General features: G+C 45.2%; 1 protein-coding gene across 5 annotated transcripts in view; it reads right to left on the bottom strand.

Annotated features, from left to right (window-relative positions):
- Window positions 1-15,766, bottom strand: part of FAT3 (FAT atypical cadherin 3) — an 846,518-nt gene that overhangs the window by 218,027 nt on the left and 612,725 nt on the right. The gene's annotated exons all lie outside the window — the stretch shown is intronic.

Raw genomic sequence — 15,766 nt, 5'->3', positions numbered from 1 at the left:
GCCATAGATCTACAGAGGTCCCCATGACCACCTCTAAGAACATCACAGGCTACCAACCTCTATCTCCTGCCATATATCTGCAGATGTCCCCATGACCATCTCTCCGAATATCACATGCTACCAACCTGTATACCCTGCCATAGATCACCCAGATGTCCCCATGACCATTGCCCTTAATATCACACACTGTTAACATCTATCCTCTGCCATAGATCTCCAGATGTCCCAAATAACCATCTCTCTGAATATAACATGCTACCAACCTCTATCCCCTACCATAGATCTCCAGATGTCCCCATGACCTTCTCCGAATATTACACGTTACCAACCTCTATCCTCTGCCATAGATCTCCAGATGTTTCCATGACCATCTCTCAGAAAATCACACAAGAGTTGCATCATACACCACCATCTCCCAACCTCGAACCTTACGTAAGGCTCCAAAGTAGTGCTGAATTGTACAAGTCTCTAATTTGCACTCATAGCGGCTTACGGATTAACCGTGCATCTTTGAGTGGCTTTAATTTTATATATCTTTGTAGTATAGAGTACGGATTGTTTCTAGAAGAGAATACCTTTGAAATATAAATATATTGCCATAATGAGGCCCTATAGGGTGGCACACAGCATGGACACACGACATTAAAAGCTGTCAGTAACCCAGTCGAGCCCTGGTTTTAGGATTTTTCCCGCACAGAGGGTCACTTTTTCAGATCAGGGATAAGGAGATACTGTTTTACATGAGTGGGATCCAAATATATGGATGGAATTTGTCATCGGGGCATCATTGGGAGGCATCTATCCTAGAGCTCAATTAAGGTGACTATCTGTTGTGCACTGCGGTTCCTCTTCATCACGGGTCAGATGCCGGGTGCCTTCAGGTGTCCCGGTCTCCCATTCTGGTTCTGCTGCTGTGGCTTCTGCTCAACCTGGATGCCGATCTCAGTGCCTAACCACGTCACATGCATGGGCAGTATATGCTCTGCCTCAGAATGCGCTAGTGCGTGTCGTGGTGGCATCTCATTGTTGGTCTGACATCAGCAGATCCAGTGACATGGCATCATGCCATTGGCGGTCGGATGTCAGCAGGTCTAATGACGTGGCACATTCAAATTGGTCTGCGGGCGACACCCTTGCCGACTGGGCGTGAATTGTTTGGGGGCGGTGCCAAGGTTATTTAAACCTCCAGCTGGCGCACATGGGTGTGCAGTTGTCATATTACCTCAGGGAATAAGGATGTCTGTCTGAACGCCATTACCGTGACCTGGATCTGTGTGAGTTACTGCACAACGTAGACAGGTCAACTAGGCAGGTTTCCTAACATTACGTGACCTAGATTTGTGAGAGTTACTCCACATCCTAGACAGGTTGCCTAGGCAGGTTATCTTTCATAACGTGACCTGATTCTGTGAGAGTTAAGGCCACTTTACACGCAACGACATCGCTAACGAGATGTCGTTGGGGTCACGGAATTCGTGACGCACATCCGGCCTCGTTAGTGATGTCATTGCGTGTGAAATGCAGGAACGACCGTTAACGATCAAAAATACTCACCATATCGTTTATCGTTGACATGTCGTTCTAATCCCAAATATCGTTGCTGCTGCAGGTACGATGTTGTTTGTCGTTCCTGCTGCAGCACACATCGCTATGTGTGACACCGCAGGAACGAGGAACATTACCGTCCCTGCGGCCGCCGGCAATGAGGAAGAAGGTGGGCGGGATGTTATGGCCGCTCATCTCCACCCCTCCGCTTCTATTGGGCGGCCGCTTAGTGACGCCACTGTGACGCCGAACGAACCGCTCTTTAGAAAGGAGGCAGTTCGCTGGCAACAGCGACGTTGCTAGGCAGGTAAGTCCTTGTGACGGGTGTAAGCGATGTTGTGCGCCACGGGCAGCGATTTGCCCATGACGCACAACCGACGGGGGCGGGTGCTGTCACCAGCGACATCGCTAGCAATTGCTAGCGATGTCGCAGCGTGTAAAGCACCCTTAACTCCACACCTTAGACAGGTCGCTTAAGCAGGTTGCCTAGAGATACTTCTGTTATATGCACTGTGTGCACACAGGACAAGCGGGTCACACTCCTCTACCTCTCTTGGGTCACTGGTTAAGCGTGTGTTCTGAGTGTGGGTGTGTGCATGGGGTTCTACTTTAAGTTATTGATTTGCGTAGCCTCTGTGAGGTCAACATTGGTTACAGCGACTATCTCCAATTAATTTGCATAACCTCTGTAAGGACAACATAGGTTATAGCGATTCACTCAATGCTCCTGTGTGTCGTCAACACAGGCTATTGGGTGTTCATTTACATTTACCTATAGCTGTTGTGTCCGCCTTGTCCTTTGGACTATTAGCTGCAATATTCCATCTCTGCACGGTGGACCTCGCGTTGCGATGGAATTATTATTTCCTTTCAATCCACCAACCCCGTAACACCATCTAACGTCACTGCCTGATTCACACATGAGAAGATGGTACCGTACGTTTTAGGCGTCCGGAGGTGGCAGAACATCTCCTTCCGGGCTGTCGATATCCAGAACACAGTTTATAATTGGACTTTTGATTCATTAGATGTTCCATTAAAGTCCGAAAGACTTGGTAGGAACACTTCAGATGTTCATGATTATGCCAATATAACATGGCCTAGAGTGGATAATGCCTCGCGGCCAACAATGGACGCCCTGGTTATTTCTGTCAGCATCTATTTAGCTGGGAACGAGGACAATTGATTAGAGAAAATTCCTTTTTACACTGGGGACAATCTATGTATTCCGGGGTTATCACAAGAAATCTGCCACCATGTCTTACTGAAAGAACAATGTAAGCTGCTTTTTTATGAACCCTGTCAAATTATGAAGCAAGACACAAGCGGTAACGTATTGTATATGTTGGCATTGATGAGGACAAATCGTCTCCTACATTCAGGTCTCAGGCTCCTGTTTGGCCATTATTATGATGAACGGCTCCGCAGCTGACAGTGCTGTATATATAGTACATAAAAGTGCAATACTTAAAGGGATTGTCCATATTTCCCATACTATACAAATCTGATACTTGTCCAGGAGACTCCTAGAAATGGGAAATCTTATGGATGACCTGGCAAATCTCCAAGATGCCTTACATATTAAGTTCTTCTTGAAATCAATTTGGGGTCTGGATAGGGATCTGTAAAAGGATATAGGCTGGGCTTGGGCCTGCATAGAGGATTGATCAGGTCTTGTGTCTGAAAACAAAGGTGGGGGCTGGTCTAAGGTTTTATTTTTTTTATGATATAGATTCAGTATTTTTTAGGGGGCTCTGTATTTTAAATTAGTGTAGTATAGGGGGGCTGTGGTCTGGGATCACTACTTTCTGGATATATAGGGTCTTTTTTTTTTAGAAGTTCTGTATAAACAGAAAAGTAAGGCCCAGGGTCTACCTATAGATGGGGAGTCAAACTTAGGGTCTATATACAAGGGGTCTGGTCTGAGAGCTTTATAAAGGGCGGATCTGTGTAAAGAGGAGTCTGGAGGTCTAGAACTTTAATAGACTATATGAGTTTCAGTTTTGGCTTGGACCTTGAAGAAGGCGGCTTTCACCGCCGAAACACGTTGTCCGTGATGCATTTGTCCTGCATTTACTTTATGCCCTCAGCTCTGTCATATTTTTAATTTTTTCTTCGAATTAATTTACAAGTTTTATGCCACCTGGATTTCCTGATTCTTTGCTGGATCTCTTCTAATTTCTGTATATATAATATATACATTATTTTAATAAATAATTTGTGTTAAACTTCAATGCTGGAGAGGAGAAACGGGGTTAATGCCACACTGCTGCCGAAGTAATGGACTGTTGATTTATTAAATTCTTTTTTATTTTACAGGTCTATGCATTTCAGAGGTCAGAGCCTCCATCAGGACTGAGGAAAAATCAACAAACACTTCGCATTCAATAATTGTTGATTTTTCCTTTGTCCTGATGAAGGAGGCTCTGACCTCTGAAACATATAAACCTGTAAAATAAAAAATAATTTATTAAATCAACAGTGTTTTACTTCGGCATTAGTGCATTGAAACTTAAGCTATGTGGGGTTGCAGCAGCCGCCATTACCTCAGGCTTGGCTTGCACAGGGGTTGTGACTTACACAACCTCTTAAGGTGAGTGTCCCTTTATGTACATCTCCCTATAATATCTGGTAAGACCCTATTAACACTCTTTTACCTTCAACTTTCAAAAAACAGTGTGTGTGGTCCCCCCAATTTTGATACCCAGCCATGATAAAGCCCAACAGCTAGGGGCTTGTATTCTCAGGATGGGGAGGCCCATGGTTATTGGGCCCATCCAGGCTAAAAATATCAGCCTGCAGCTGCCCCAAAATTGTTGCTTCCATTAGATGCCACTACAATTAAAGATCCCCATAAATATATATTAGGACTCCTAATACATATTTATAGGAAGCTTTGTTTGTTTTTATTATTTTTTCATACAAATCCCATATAAAGTCATCACTATAGGGAGCTTCATGTTAACTGCTTACACATTGACCTCCATAATGGCAAATTCATTAGTCCATCAAGACTGAAATCTTGAAGACCTTCGAACATTAAAAGCAAGAGGGTGTCCTAAACTGTTAGGAGCTTGAAGGATCTTGGGATGTTGATGGTAAAGGGAGTATCCTAAAGTGCTAGGAGCTTCAACAATTCTTGGAATGTTGATGATAAAAAGGTAAGGATGCTTGGATGCTAATGGTTGGGGAGCATCCGAAACTTCAAGGAGCCTCAAGGATCCTGAGATGTTGATAGTAAGTGGGTATCCCAAAGTGCTAGCAGCTTCAGTGCTCTAGGGATGTTGATTTTAAGAGGGCATCCTAAAATGGAAGACGCCTAAATGATCTAGCAAGGGAGTGTCAAAGTGAGAGAAACCTTACGGATTTTGATACTTTGATGGCAAGGTTGCATCCTACACATCCAGGAGCTTCAACAATCTTGGGATGTTGATGGGGTAAAGGGGCGATCCTTGGATATAAATAGTAGGGAAGAATCGTAAACTGCAAAGAACATCAAGCATCTTGGGATGTTGATGCTAAAGGGGCATTATAAAGTGCTAAGAGATCCGAGGATCTTGGGAAGTTAATTGTAAGAAGCCTCAATGGATTGTCAAAGTGATAGAAACCTTAAAGATCTTGAGACGTTGATGGCAGAGGGGCATCCTAAAAAGAAGCTTTAAGCATCTTGGGATGTTGTTTCTAAGAGAGTATTTGAAAGTGCAAGAAGCCTTAATGATCTGCCAAGTGGGCATCAATGAACAGAAACCTTAAGACTCTTGGCAAATTGATTATCTAGTGGTGTCCCAATGTACTTCAACAATCTTGGTATGTTGATTTGGGAACATCCTTACTTGTAAAGAGCCTCAATGATCTTGGAAAGTTGATGGTAAAAAGTTGTCATAAACTAATATAGACCTTAAGGATCTTAAGATATTGATAGCAAGATGTCATCATAAAGCACTAGAGGAGTCAAGGATCTTGGAATATGGATTTTTAGATGGCATCTGTAAGAAGCCTCAATGATCTAGCAAAGGGGTATCATAAAGTAAGAAGAACCTAAAGTTCTACTGGAGGTAGTATAAAATGCTAGAAACTTCAAGGATCTTGGGATGTTGATGGTAAAGCCCAACCTAAAGTTCAAAAGGTCTTAACGTAATTGTAAGCGGCGTCCTAAAGTCCTAAAGAGAAACTTAAAGATCTTGAGATGTTTTTTTTTTAAGAGTATCAAAAAATGCAAGAAGCCTCGATGATCTGCCAAGTGAGTGTCATAAAGGACAGAACCTTAAGAATCTTGGCATATTGATGGTCGGGTGGCATACCAATGTACTTCAACAATCTTGGTATGTTGATTTGGGAACATCCCAACGTGTAAAAAGATCTTGGAGATTTGATGCTAAAAGGGTGTCATAAAGTGATATGAAGCCAAAGGATCTTGAGATATTGATAGCAAGGTAGCATCATAAAGTGCTAGAAGATTCAAGGATCTTGGAATATTGATTTTAAGATGGAATCTGAAAGTACAAAAGCCTAAATGATCTAGCAAAGGGGTGTCATAAAGTGATAGGAACCTTAAGGATCTTGGCATGTTGATGGTCTGGAAGTAGCCTAAAATGCTAGAAATGTCAAGGATCTTGGGATGTTGATGGTTTGGAGGTAGCCTAAAATGCTAGAAACGTCAAGGATCTTGGGATGTTGATGGTTTGGAGGTAGCCTAAAATGCTAGAAACGTCAAGGATCTTAGGACGTTGATGGCCTGAAGGTAGCCTAAAATGCTAGAAACGTCAAGGATCTTGGGAATGTTGATGATCTAGAGCAGTGTTTCCCAAACTCCAGTCCTCACGGACCCCAACAGGTCGTGTTTTCAGAATTTCCTTAACATTGAACAGGTGATGGAATCATTGACAAGATATCACCTATGCTATACTAAGGAAATACTGAACACCCGAACTGTTGGGGGCCGTGAGGATTGGAGTTTGGGAAATGCGTGTCTAGATGTAGCCTAAAATGCTAGAAACGTCAAGGATCTTAGGACGTTGATGGCCTGGAGGTAGCCTAAAATGCTAGAAACGTCAAGGATCTTGGGATGTTGATGGTAAAGCCCACCCTAAAGTTCAAAAAGTCTCAAGGGCGCAATCATAAGTGGTATCCTAAAGTGATAAAAACTCGAGTCTTGACATGACAGTAAAGGACATCCTAAAGTGATAGGAGCTTCAAGAATTCTGGGATGTTAATAATAAGATGTGTTCCCAAAAGCAAGTGCCATATGTAAGGTAAATATCACTTTTCAATGTGTATAAACCATTTTAAAGATTATTTTCTATAACTTCAAGGATTGAGTCGAACCTGAATCTTGATTACTGGATTCAGCAAGTCTGTAATTACTAGTTTAAATAATAATTACGCAGGAACAAAAGAAGGAGAAGAAAACACAGATCTAATCAAAATTATGCAGATTAATCTCATAAAATAATTATATTTCATTCTGCTTAGCACATTAAAACGATGCAGATGAAAGTTCCCTCATCTAACCTGATCCTCGTTACAGCAGACGAAGCAGTGAAAACTTAACTTTGCCAGTACTAAACTTTATTAGGTTCTCCAAACTTTAGCCCTTTAATCATAATTGCTTCTTTGCGGCTCTGAAAGCCTCAGCAGAGGAAGCTGACATATGGGCTTTGTGGAGAGCACATAGAATTTTATGGTGTTCTCATAGCTAATGGCTTCTGGGATCAAGTCTGAACAGGTGGAAGGAACTCACTGATCCCACCGATGAAGGACACCGAGCTAAAAATATGGATTTGCTGGAGTTTTAAAGTAAAAGTTTAGTAGTTGAGCCATTGCCAACTTAAAGTTTCAAATTTTTTATAGCTGATTGTACCAGGAAATTCACGCATGTTGTGGTAACGTGACCTTAGGATATTATTTGGTAGGTTGTCAATTCACTGCTCCCATAAAGGACTGTATACAAAAATAAGGAAGGACACATCCAGGAACTTTTATTTTGCTTTGGAATTATTAATCAAGGATTAGTTACCCTCATAAGAAGGGCATAGATATAGGTGGTGCCGATGTAGAATATTGGCCGCCATCATAAGCCGAAAGGGGGATGAAAAATACTAGAAAAACACTACAAATGGTGCAAGATGGGTGTATGATCCAGTTTAAGACTTTACATGCTGCCCTACAGTTTACTAATCACTGGACCAAATATTAGCTTGACCACAGACTGGCATGGACAAACCTCCATACCCTGCATTCCTTGAAGGAACTAGAATTCCAGACATCAACTAGAAACAATAAGATTGCAGTTCTCGGAAAAAAAAAGACCTTTATTCCTAAACAGAGGCAGTCGTAGGACAAGTTCATGTGATGTTTTAGCCACACATTAGTGGATCTAACGGGGCTGCTAAACGAAGCCCTCAAAAAATGGGATTCAGTCTTCTCCACCGATGGGGCGCCATTGAATTTAATGAAGAAGACTAATAAGTCATTGTGTGTTCTATCTGACCTCATTTTCATCAGTTACAACGTTGTGAGGTAGGCACAATACAGGGGCGTAAAAAGGGGGCAGAAGGGGCATTTGCCTTGAGCACAGGCATGAGGGGGTGCACCGTCATGCTGCCTATTGTGGTGGCCCAAAGCTCTCCCACATGGTGGAATTTTGCTTCCTCCCAGGAGAGAGATTCAGCCGTTCTCCAAGATGGTTGTAAAACTGATAGCCAGCTCAGAAAATATGTGGCTTACTCACTGCATTCAATTTTACTCGTATTTTCAGGCACAAGTACAATTAAAGATGTAACTGCTGGCACTTCCGGGTCAGGGTATAATCAGAAGCGTGAACAGATCAACTAATCATGCTACTGATGTCAATCCTGCACCACAGAGGAGAACTGCAATTAAATAAGTAGACGCTCCAATGGAGTAAAAGAAACTGGAGTTTTGTTTAGGGGTGGAGATCTTTTGAGGGGACATGGATGAAAAAAAGAGTGTGGGGGAGAAAAGTGTGAAGGAATAGCATTGAAGGATCTTGTGAAGGGACCATTGGGTTGGAAAGTGTGATGGAACAGTATTGAATGACCTTGTGAGGGGACAATATTGTGTTGAAAAGTATAAAGGGACAATATTGGAAAATCTTGTTAGCAGACAGTGTGGAATAAAAAAGTGTGAGTGGACTGTATGGTGGAAAGGTGTGGGTGACAAACGTGCGAGGAGACAGTTTTGGGGTGAGAAAAGTGTCAGGGAACAGTATTGGGGAGAAAAGTGTAAGGTGACAAAAAGGGGGAGAAAAGTAACAGGGGATTGTATACAAGGGGAGGAAAGTGTGAAGGGATAGTACTTGGCATGCGATGGGGTTGATGGTGACAGTATGGGGGGAAAGTGTGTGTGACAAAAGTGTGAGGAGGCAGAATTGGGTTGAGAAAAGTGTGAGGGAACAGTATTTGGGAGTAAAGTGCAAGGAGACAAAAAGGGGGAGAAAAGCATTACGAGACAATATAGGAGCGGAGGAAAGTGTGAAGGGAAAATAGGTGGCATGGGGTAGGGGTGATGATGACAGTATATGGGGAAAAGTGTGGGTGTCAAAAGTGTGAGGAGACAGTATTGGGGTGAGAAAAGCATGAGGGAGCAGTATTGGGGAGAAATGTGTAAGGAGACTAAAAGGGGGAGAAAAGTATCAGGGGATGGTATAAAAGGGGAGGAAAGTGTGAAGGGATAATACTTGGCATGCAGTGGGGTTGATGGTGACAGTATGGGAGAAAGACAAAAGTGTGGGCAGACAGTATTGGGGTGAGAAAAGTGTGAGGGAACAGTATTTGGGAGTAAAGTGCAAGGAGACAAAAAGGGGAAGAAAAGCATTACGAGACAATATAGGAGGGGAGGAAAGTGTGAGGGGAAAGTAGGTGGCATGGGGTAGGGGTGATAGTGACAGTATGGGGAAAAACTGTTGGTGTCAAAAGTGTGAGGAGACAGTATTGGGGTGAGAAAAGTGTGAGGGAACAGTATTGGGGAGAAAAGTGTAAGGAGACAAAATGGGGTAGAAAGGTGTCAGGGGACAGTATAAGAGGGTAGGAAAGTGAAGGGAAAATAGGTGGCATGGGGGAGGGGTGATGGTGACAGTATGGGGTTAGAAAAAAGTGTGGGTGTCAAAAGTGTTAGGAGACAGTATTGGGGTGAGAAAAGTGTGAGGGAACAGTATTGGGGAGAAAAGTGTAAGGAGACAAAATGGGGTAGAAAAGTGTCAGGTGACAGTATAGGAGGGGAAGAAAGTGTGAGGGGAGTGTAGGTGGCATGGGCAAGGTTTTACGTAACCTAAGGGGGGTTTGACAATATTAAGATACACAGAGGCTATATCAAAGGCTATGGATAAGACTCACTAATGGTGTGAGTGACACATAGAGGAGTAGATCTTATACAAGAATAGAACAGTAAACCCTCTAGCAACTGGTTCCTATCAATTCCATCCTCTGGTACATGTTGACTACCATTATTATGTGTTGCGAAACAAAAAGGGACTTGGAATGTATGGTGAGTTACAACTATCCCGGAAACATCAACACAGCAACATGAAATACTGCGACCCCGATCACACTGTGAGTCACTCAAGAAAATGAAAAACCAAAAGTGTTTCTGGATTTCTAAAATCTACAAGCAATATTGGATTAAAGATTTATAAAGATTAAGTCTTTCTAAGACACTGATCTCCCATGGAGCATTACCGGTTTCACCAGCCATGTATAAATAACAAAAACTGACAGCGAAGGTTTTATTCTCTGAAAAGACAAGAACCGTGGAGCAGAATGACCCCGGAATATCAGGACAGAAAACTGTACAGGCTTTTATTAAGGCCTTGAAAGGGCGGATCATGCTGGGTATTTGTGAGGAGCTAAAATGCAAATATGGATGATGGCCGTGAGGCTGATGGGACATAGCTGGACTTTGGAAAGGGGTTTGATACTGAACGACACAACAGACTTGTACTAGGGACTAGGGGCGACACTGTGTGCCAATGGGTAAAAAACTGGTTAAGGGACAGAAAGCAAAAAGTCATTAAAAATGGTATATTCTCTAAATAGGATAAAGATAACAGTGGGGGCCACAAAGATCTGTACTGGGAGCAGTGGGGGCCACAAAGATCTGTACTGGGAGCAGTGGGGGCCACAAGGATCTGTTCTGGAAGTAGTTGGGGTCACAAGGATCTGAACTGGGAGCAGTGGGGGCCACAAAAATCTGTACTGAAAGAAGTGGGGGCCACAAAGATCTGTACTGAGAGCAGTGAGGGCCACAAGGATCTGTACTGGGAGCAGTGGGGGCCACAAGGATCTGTACTGGGAGCAGTGGGGGCCACAAGGATCTGTACTGGGAGCAGTGGGGGCCACAAGGATCTGTACTGGGAGCAGTGGGGGCCACAAGGATCTGTACTGGGAGCAGTGGGGGCCACAAGGATCTGTACTGAGAGCAGTGGGGGCCACAAGGATCTGTACTGGGAGCAGTGGGGGCCACAAGGATCTGTACTGAGAGCAGTGGGGGCCACAAGGATCTGTACTGGGAGCAGTGGGGGCCACAAGGATCTGTACTGGGAGCAGTGGGGGCCACAAGGATCTGTACTGGGAGCAGTGGGGGCCACAAGGATCTGTACTGGTAGCAGTGGGGGCCACAAGGATCTGAACTGGGAGCAGTGGGGGCCACAAAAATCTGTACTGAAAGAAGTGGGGGCCACAAAGATCTGTACTGAGAGCAGTGGGGGCCACAAGGATCTGTACTGGGAGCAGTGGGGGCCACAAGGATCTGTACTGGGAGCAGTGGGGGCCACAAGGATCTGTACTGGTAGCAGTGAGGGCCACAAGTATCTGAACTGGGAGCAGTGGGGATCACAAGGATCTGAACTGGGAGCAGTGGTGACCACAAGGATCTGAACTGGGAGCAGTGGGGAGCACAAAAATCTGTACTGAAAGAAGTGGGGGCCACAAAGATCTGTACTGAGAGCAGTGGGGGCCACAAGGATCTGTACTGGGAGCAGTGGGGGCCACAAGGATCTGTACTGGTAGCAGTGGGGGCCACAAGGATCTGTACTGGTAGCAGTGGGGGCCACAAGGATCTGTACTGGGAGCAGTGGGGGCCACAAGGATCTGTACTGGAAGCTGTGGGGGACCACAAGGATCTGAACTGGGAGCAGTGGGGGTTACAAGAATCTGTACTGGGAGCAGTGGGGGCCACAAGGATCTGTACTGGGAGCAGTGGGGGCCACAAGGATCTGTACTGGGAGCAGTGGGGGCCACAAGGATCTGTACTGGGAGCAGTGGGGGTTACAAGAATCTGTACTGGGAGCAGTGGGGGCCACAAGGATCTGTACTGGGAGCAGTGGGGGTTACAAGAATCTGTACTGGGAGCAGTGGGGGCCACAAGGATCTGTACTGGGAGCAGTGGGGGTTACAAGAATCTGTACTGGGAGCAGTGGGGGCCACAAGGATCTGTACTGAGAGCAGTGGGGGTTACAAGAATCTATACTGGGAGCAGTGGGGGCCACAAGGATCTGTACTGGGAGCAGTGGGGGTTACAAGAATCTATACTGGGAGCAGTGGGGGCCACAAGGATCTGTACTGGGAGCAGTGGGGGTTACAAGGATCTGTACTGGGAGCAGTGGGGGCCACAAGGATCTGTACTGGGAGCAGTGGGGGTTACAAGAATCTGTACTGGGAGCAGTGGGGGCCACAAGGATCTGTACTGGGAGCAGTGGGGGCCACAAGGATCTGTACTGGGAGCAGTGGGGGTTACAAGAATCTGTACTGGGAGCAGTGGGGGTTACAAGGATCTGTACTGGGAGCAGTGGGGGCCACAAGGATCTGTACTGGGAGCAGTGGGGGCCACAAGGATCTGTACTGGGAGCAGTGGGGGCCACAAGGATCTGTACTGGGAGCAGTGGGGGTTACAAGAATCTGTACTGGGAGCAGTGGGGGCCACAAGGATCTGTACTGGGAGCAGTGGGGACCACAAGGATCTGTACTGGGAGCAGTGGGGGTTACAAGAATCTGTACTGGGAGCAGTGGGGGCCACAAGGATCTGTACTGGGAGCAGTGGGGGTTACAAGAATCTGTACTGGGAGCAGTGGGGGCCACAAGGATCTGTACTGGGAGCAGTGGGGGTTACAAGAATCTGTACTGGGAGCAGTGGGGGTTACAAGGATCTGTACTGGGAGCAGTGGGGGTTACAAGGATCTGTACTGGGAGCAGTGGGGGTTACAAGAATCTGTACTGGGAGCAGTGGGGGCCACAAGGATCTGTACTGGGAACAGTGGGGGCCACAAGGATCTGTACTGGGAGCAGTGGGGGTTACAAGAATCTGTACTGGGAGCAGTGGGGGCCACAAGGATCTGTACTGGGAGCAGTGGGGGTTACAAGAATATGTACTGGGAGCAGTGGGGGTTACAAGGATCTGTACTGGGAGCAGTGGGGGCCACAAGGATCTGTACTGGGAGCAGTGGGGGTTACAAGAATCTGTACTGGGAGCAGTGGGGGCCACAATGATCTGTACTGGGAGCAGTGGGGGTTACAAGAATCTGTACTGGGAGCAGTGGGGGTTACAAGAATCTGTACTGGGAGCAGTGGGGGCCACAAGGATCTGTACTGGGAGCAGTGGGGGCCACAAGAATCTGTACTGGGAGCAGTGGGGGCCACAAGGATCTGTACTGGGAGCAGTGGGGGTTACAAGAATCTGTACTGGGAGCAGTGGGGGCCACAAGGATCTGTACTGGGAGCAGTGGGGGTTACAAGAATCTGTACTGGGAGCAGTGGGGGTTACAAGGATCTGTACTGGGAGCAGTGGGGGTTACAAGGATCTGTACTGGGAGCAGTGGGGGTTACAAGAATCTGTACTGGGAGCAGTGGGGGCCACAAGGATCTGTACTGGGAACAGTGGGGGCCACAAGGATCTGTACTGGGAGCAGTGGGGGTTACAAGAATCTGTACTGGGAGCAGTGGGGGCCACAAGGATCTGTACTGGGAGCAGTGGGGGTTACAAGAATATGTACTGGGAGCAGTGGGGGTTACAAGGATCTGTACTGGGAGCAGTGGGGGCCACAAGGATCTGTACTGGGAGCAGTGGGGGTTACAAGAATCTGTACTGGGAGCAGTGGGGGCCACAATGATCTGTACTGGGAGCAGTGGGGGTTACAAGAATCTGTACTGGGAGCAGTGGGGGTTACAAGAATCTGTACTGGGAGCAGTGGGGGCCACAAGGATCTGTACTGGGAGCAGTGGGGGCCACAAGAATCTGTACTGGGAGCAGTGGGGGTTACAAGGATCTGTACTGGGAGCAGTGGGGGTTACAAGAATCTGTACTGGGAGCAGTGGGGGTTACAAGGATCTGTACTGGGAGCAGTGGGGGCCACAAGGATCTGTACTGGGAGCAGTGGGGGCCACAAGTATCTGTACTGGGAGCAGAGGGGGCCACAAGGATCTGTACTGGGAGCAGTGGGGGCCACAATGATCTGTACTGGGAGCAGTGGGGGCCATAAGGATCTGTGTTAGAACCAATTATTTTTAATATCTTTATTAATGACCGTGAGGATGGGATTGAGAGTAAAGTGTCAGTCTTTCCTATTGGACAATTCTAAAAATTGAGGGTATAATAATATTAAATTATCTTCATTGTACCACAATAGTCAACTTCAATACATTCATCATTTTTAGCAAGCTCATAATTGTCCTTGATGTTTAATTTTGGAGGTAAAGATACTAAGGTAGCCTGCAACGGATAGGAGATTACATTCCTTTTTTTTTTTTTATGCATTTTATGCTAAGAAGATATGGCATCTTCCAATTAACGTTTTAATTGATTTGCTTGGGAAATGATGCAAAAAAATTGACTGTAAAATCGTTTGAAGAATAGAGTTTCAAGGAAAAGTCTTTAATTGAAAGCCTTGGGAGAGGATAGCATTTTTTTTTTTTTCAAAGAGAATACTTTGTTCTGTTAATTAGAAGAGAAAAATAAAATAAGCATAAAAATTTCAATGGCGGAACCAGAGATGAAAAGCAAAAAAGCTTAAGGTATAGCCCGCTGTAAAATTATTCACTTTCAAACGATTTTGGCACATTGCTAAATAAAAGTTATCGTAGACTTGCCTGCAGAACTTTTGGCTAAATATGGCTATAGAAGAAAATCCACCAAATATATACTGTAAAAAAAAAAAGAGGAAAAATTCCAAAAACTCTCCAATGGCTTTTTTTATTATAATTTTAAAGAAAACATCTGCCTTCTAAATTAAATTAATTTAGCCCAATTTTTTGTGCGATTAAAAATATACAGTACAGACCAAAAGTTTGGACACACCTTCTCATCTCTGGAACAACTGCTAAGAGGAGACTTTGTGCAGCAGCCTTCATGGTAAAATAGCTGCTAGGAAACCACTGCTAAGGACAGGAACAAGCAGAAGAGACTTGTTTGGGCTAAAGAACACAAGGAATGGACATTAGACGAGTGGAAATCTGTGCTTTGCTCTGATGAGTCCAAATTTGAGATCTTTGGATCCAACCACCGTGTCTTTGTAGAAAAGGTGAGCGGATGGACTCTACATGGCTGGTTCCCACCGTGAAGCATGGAGAAGGAGGTGGGATGGTGTGGGGGGGCTTTGCTGCTGACACTGTTGGGGGTTTATTCACAATTGAAGGCATACAGAACCAGCATGGCTACCACAGCATCTTGCAGCGGCGTGCTATTCCATCCGGTTTGCGTTTAGTTGGACCATCATTTATTTTTCAACAGGACAATGACCCCAAACACACCTCCAGGCTGTGTAAGGGCTATTTGACTAAGAAGGCGAGTGATGGGGTGCTACACCAGATGACCTGGCCTCCACAGTCACCAGACCTGAACCCAATCGAGATGGTGTGGGGTGAGCTGGCCCACAGAGTGAAGGCAAAAGGGCCAACAAGTGCTAAGCATCTCTGGGAACTCCTTCAAGACTGTTGGAAGACCATTTGCGGTGACTACCTCTTGAAGCTCATCAAGAGAATGCCAAGAGTGTGCAAAGCAGTAATCAAAGCAAAGGGTGGCTACTGTGAAGAACCTAGAATATAAGACATATTTTCAGTTGTTTCACACTTTTTTAAGTATTTCATTCCACATGTTTTAATTCATAGTTTTGATGCCTTCAATGTGAATCTACAATTTTCAGAGTCCTGAAAATAAAGAAAACTCTTTGAATCAGAAGGTGTGTCCAAACTTTTGGTCTGTACTGTACGTTTCA

Source organism: Anomaloglossus baeobatrachus, chromosome 2, assembly GCF_048569485.1.
Source record: "Anomaloglossus baeobatrachus isolate aAnoBae1 chromosome 2, aAnoBae1.hap1, whole genome shotgun sequence".
NCBI classification, from domain to species: Eukaryota; Metazoa; Chordata; class Amphibia; order Anura; family Aromobatidae; genus Anomaloglossus; species Anomaloglossus baeobatrachus.
This window is presented reverse-complemented; position numbering and strand designations above follow the sequence as displayed.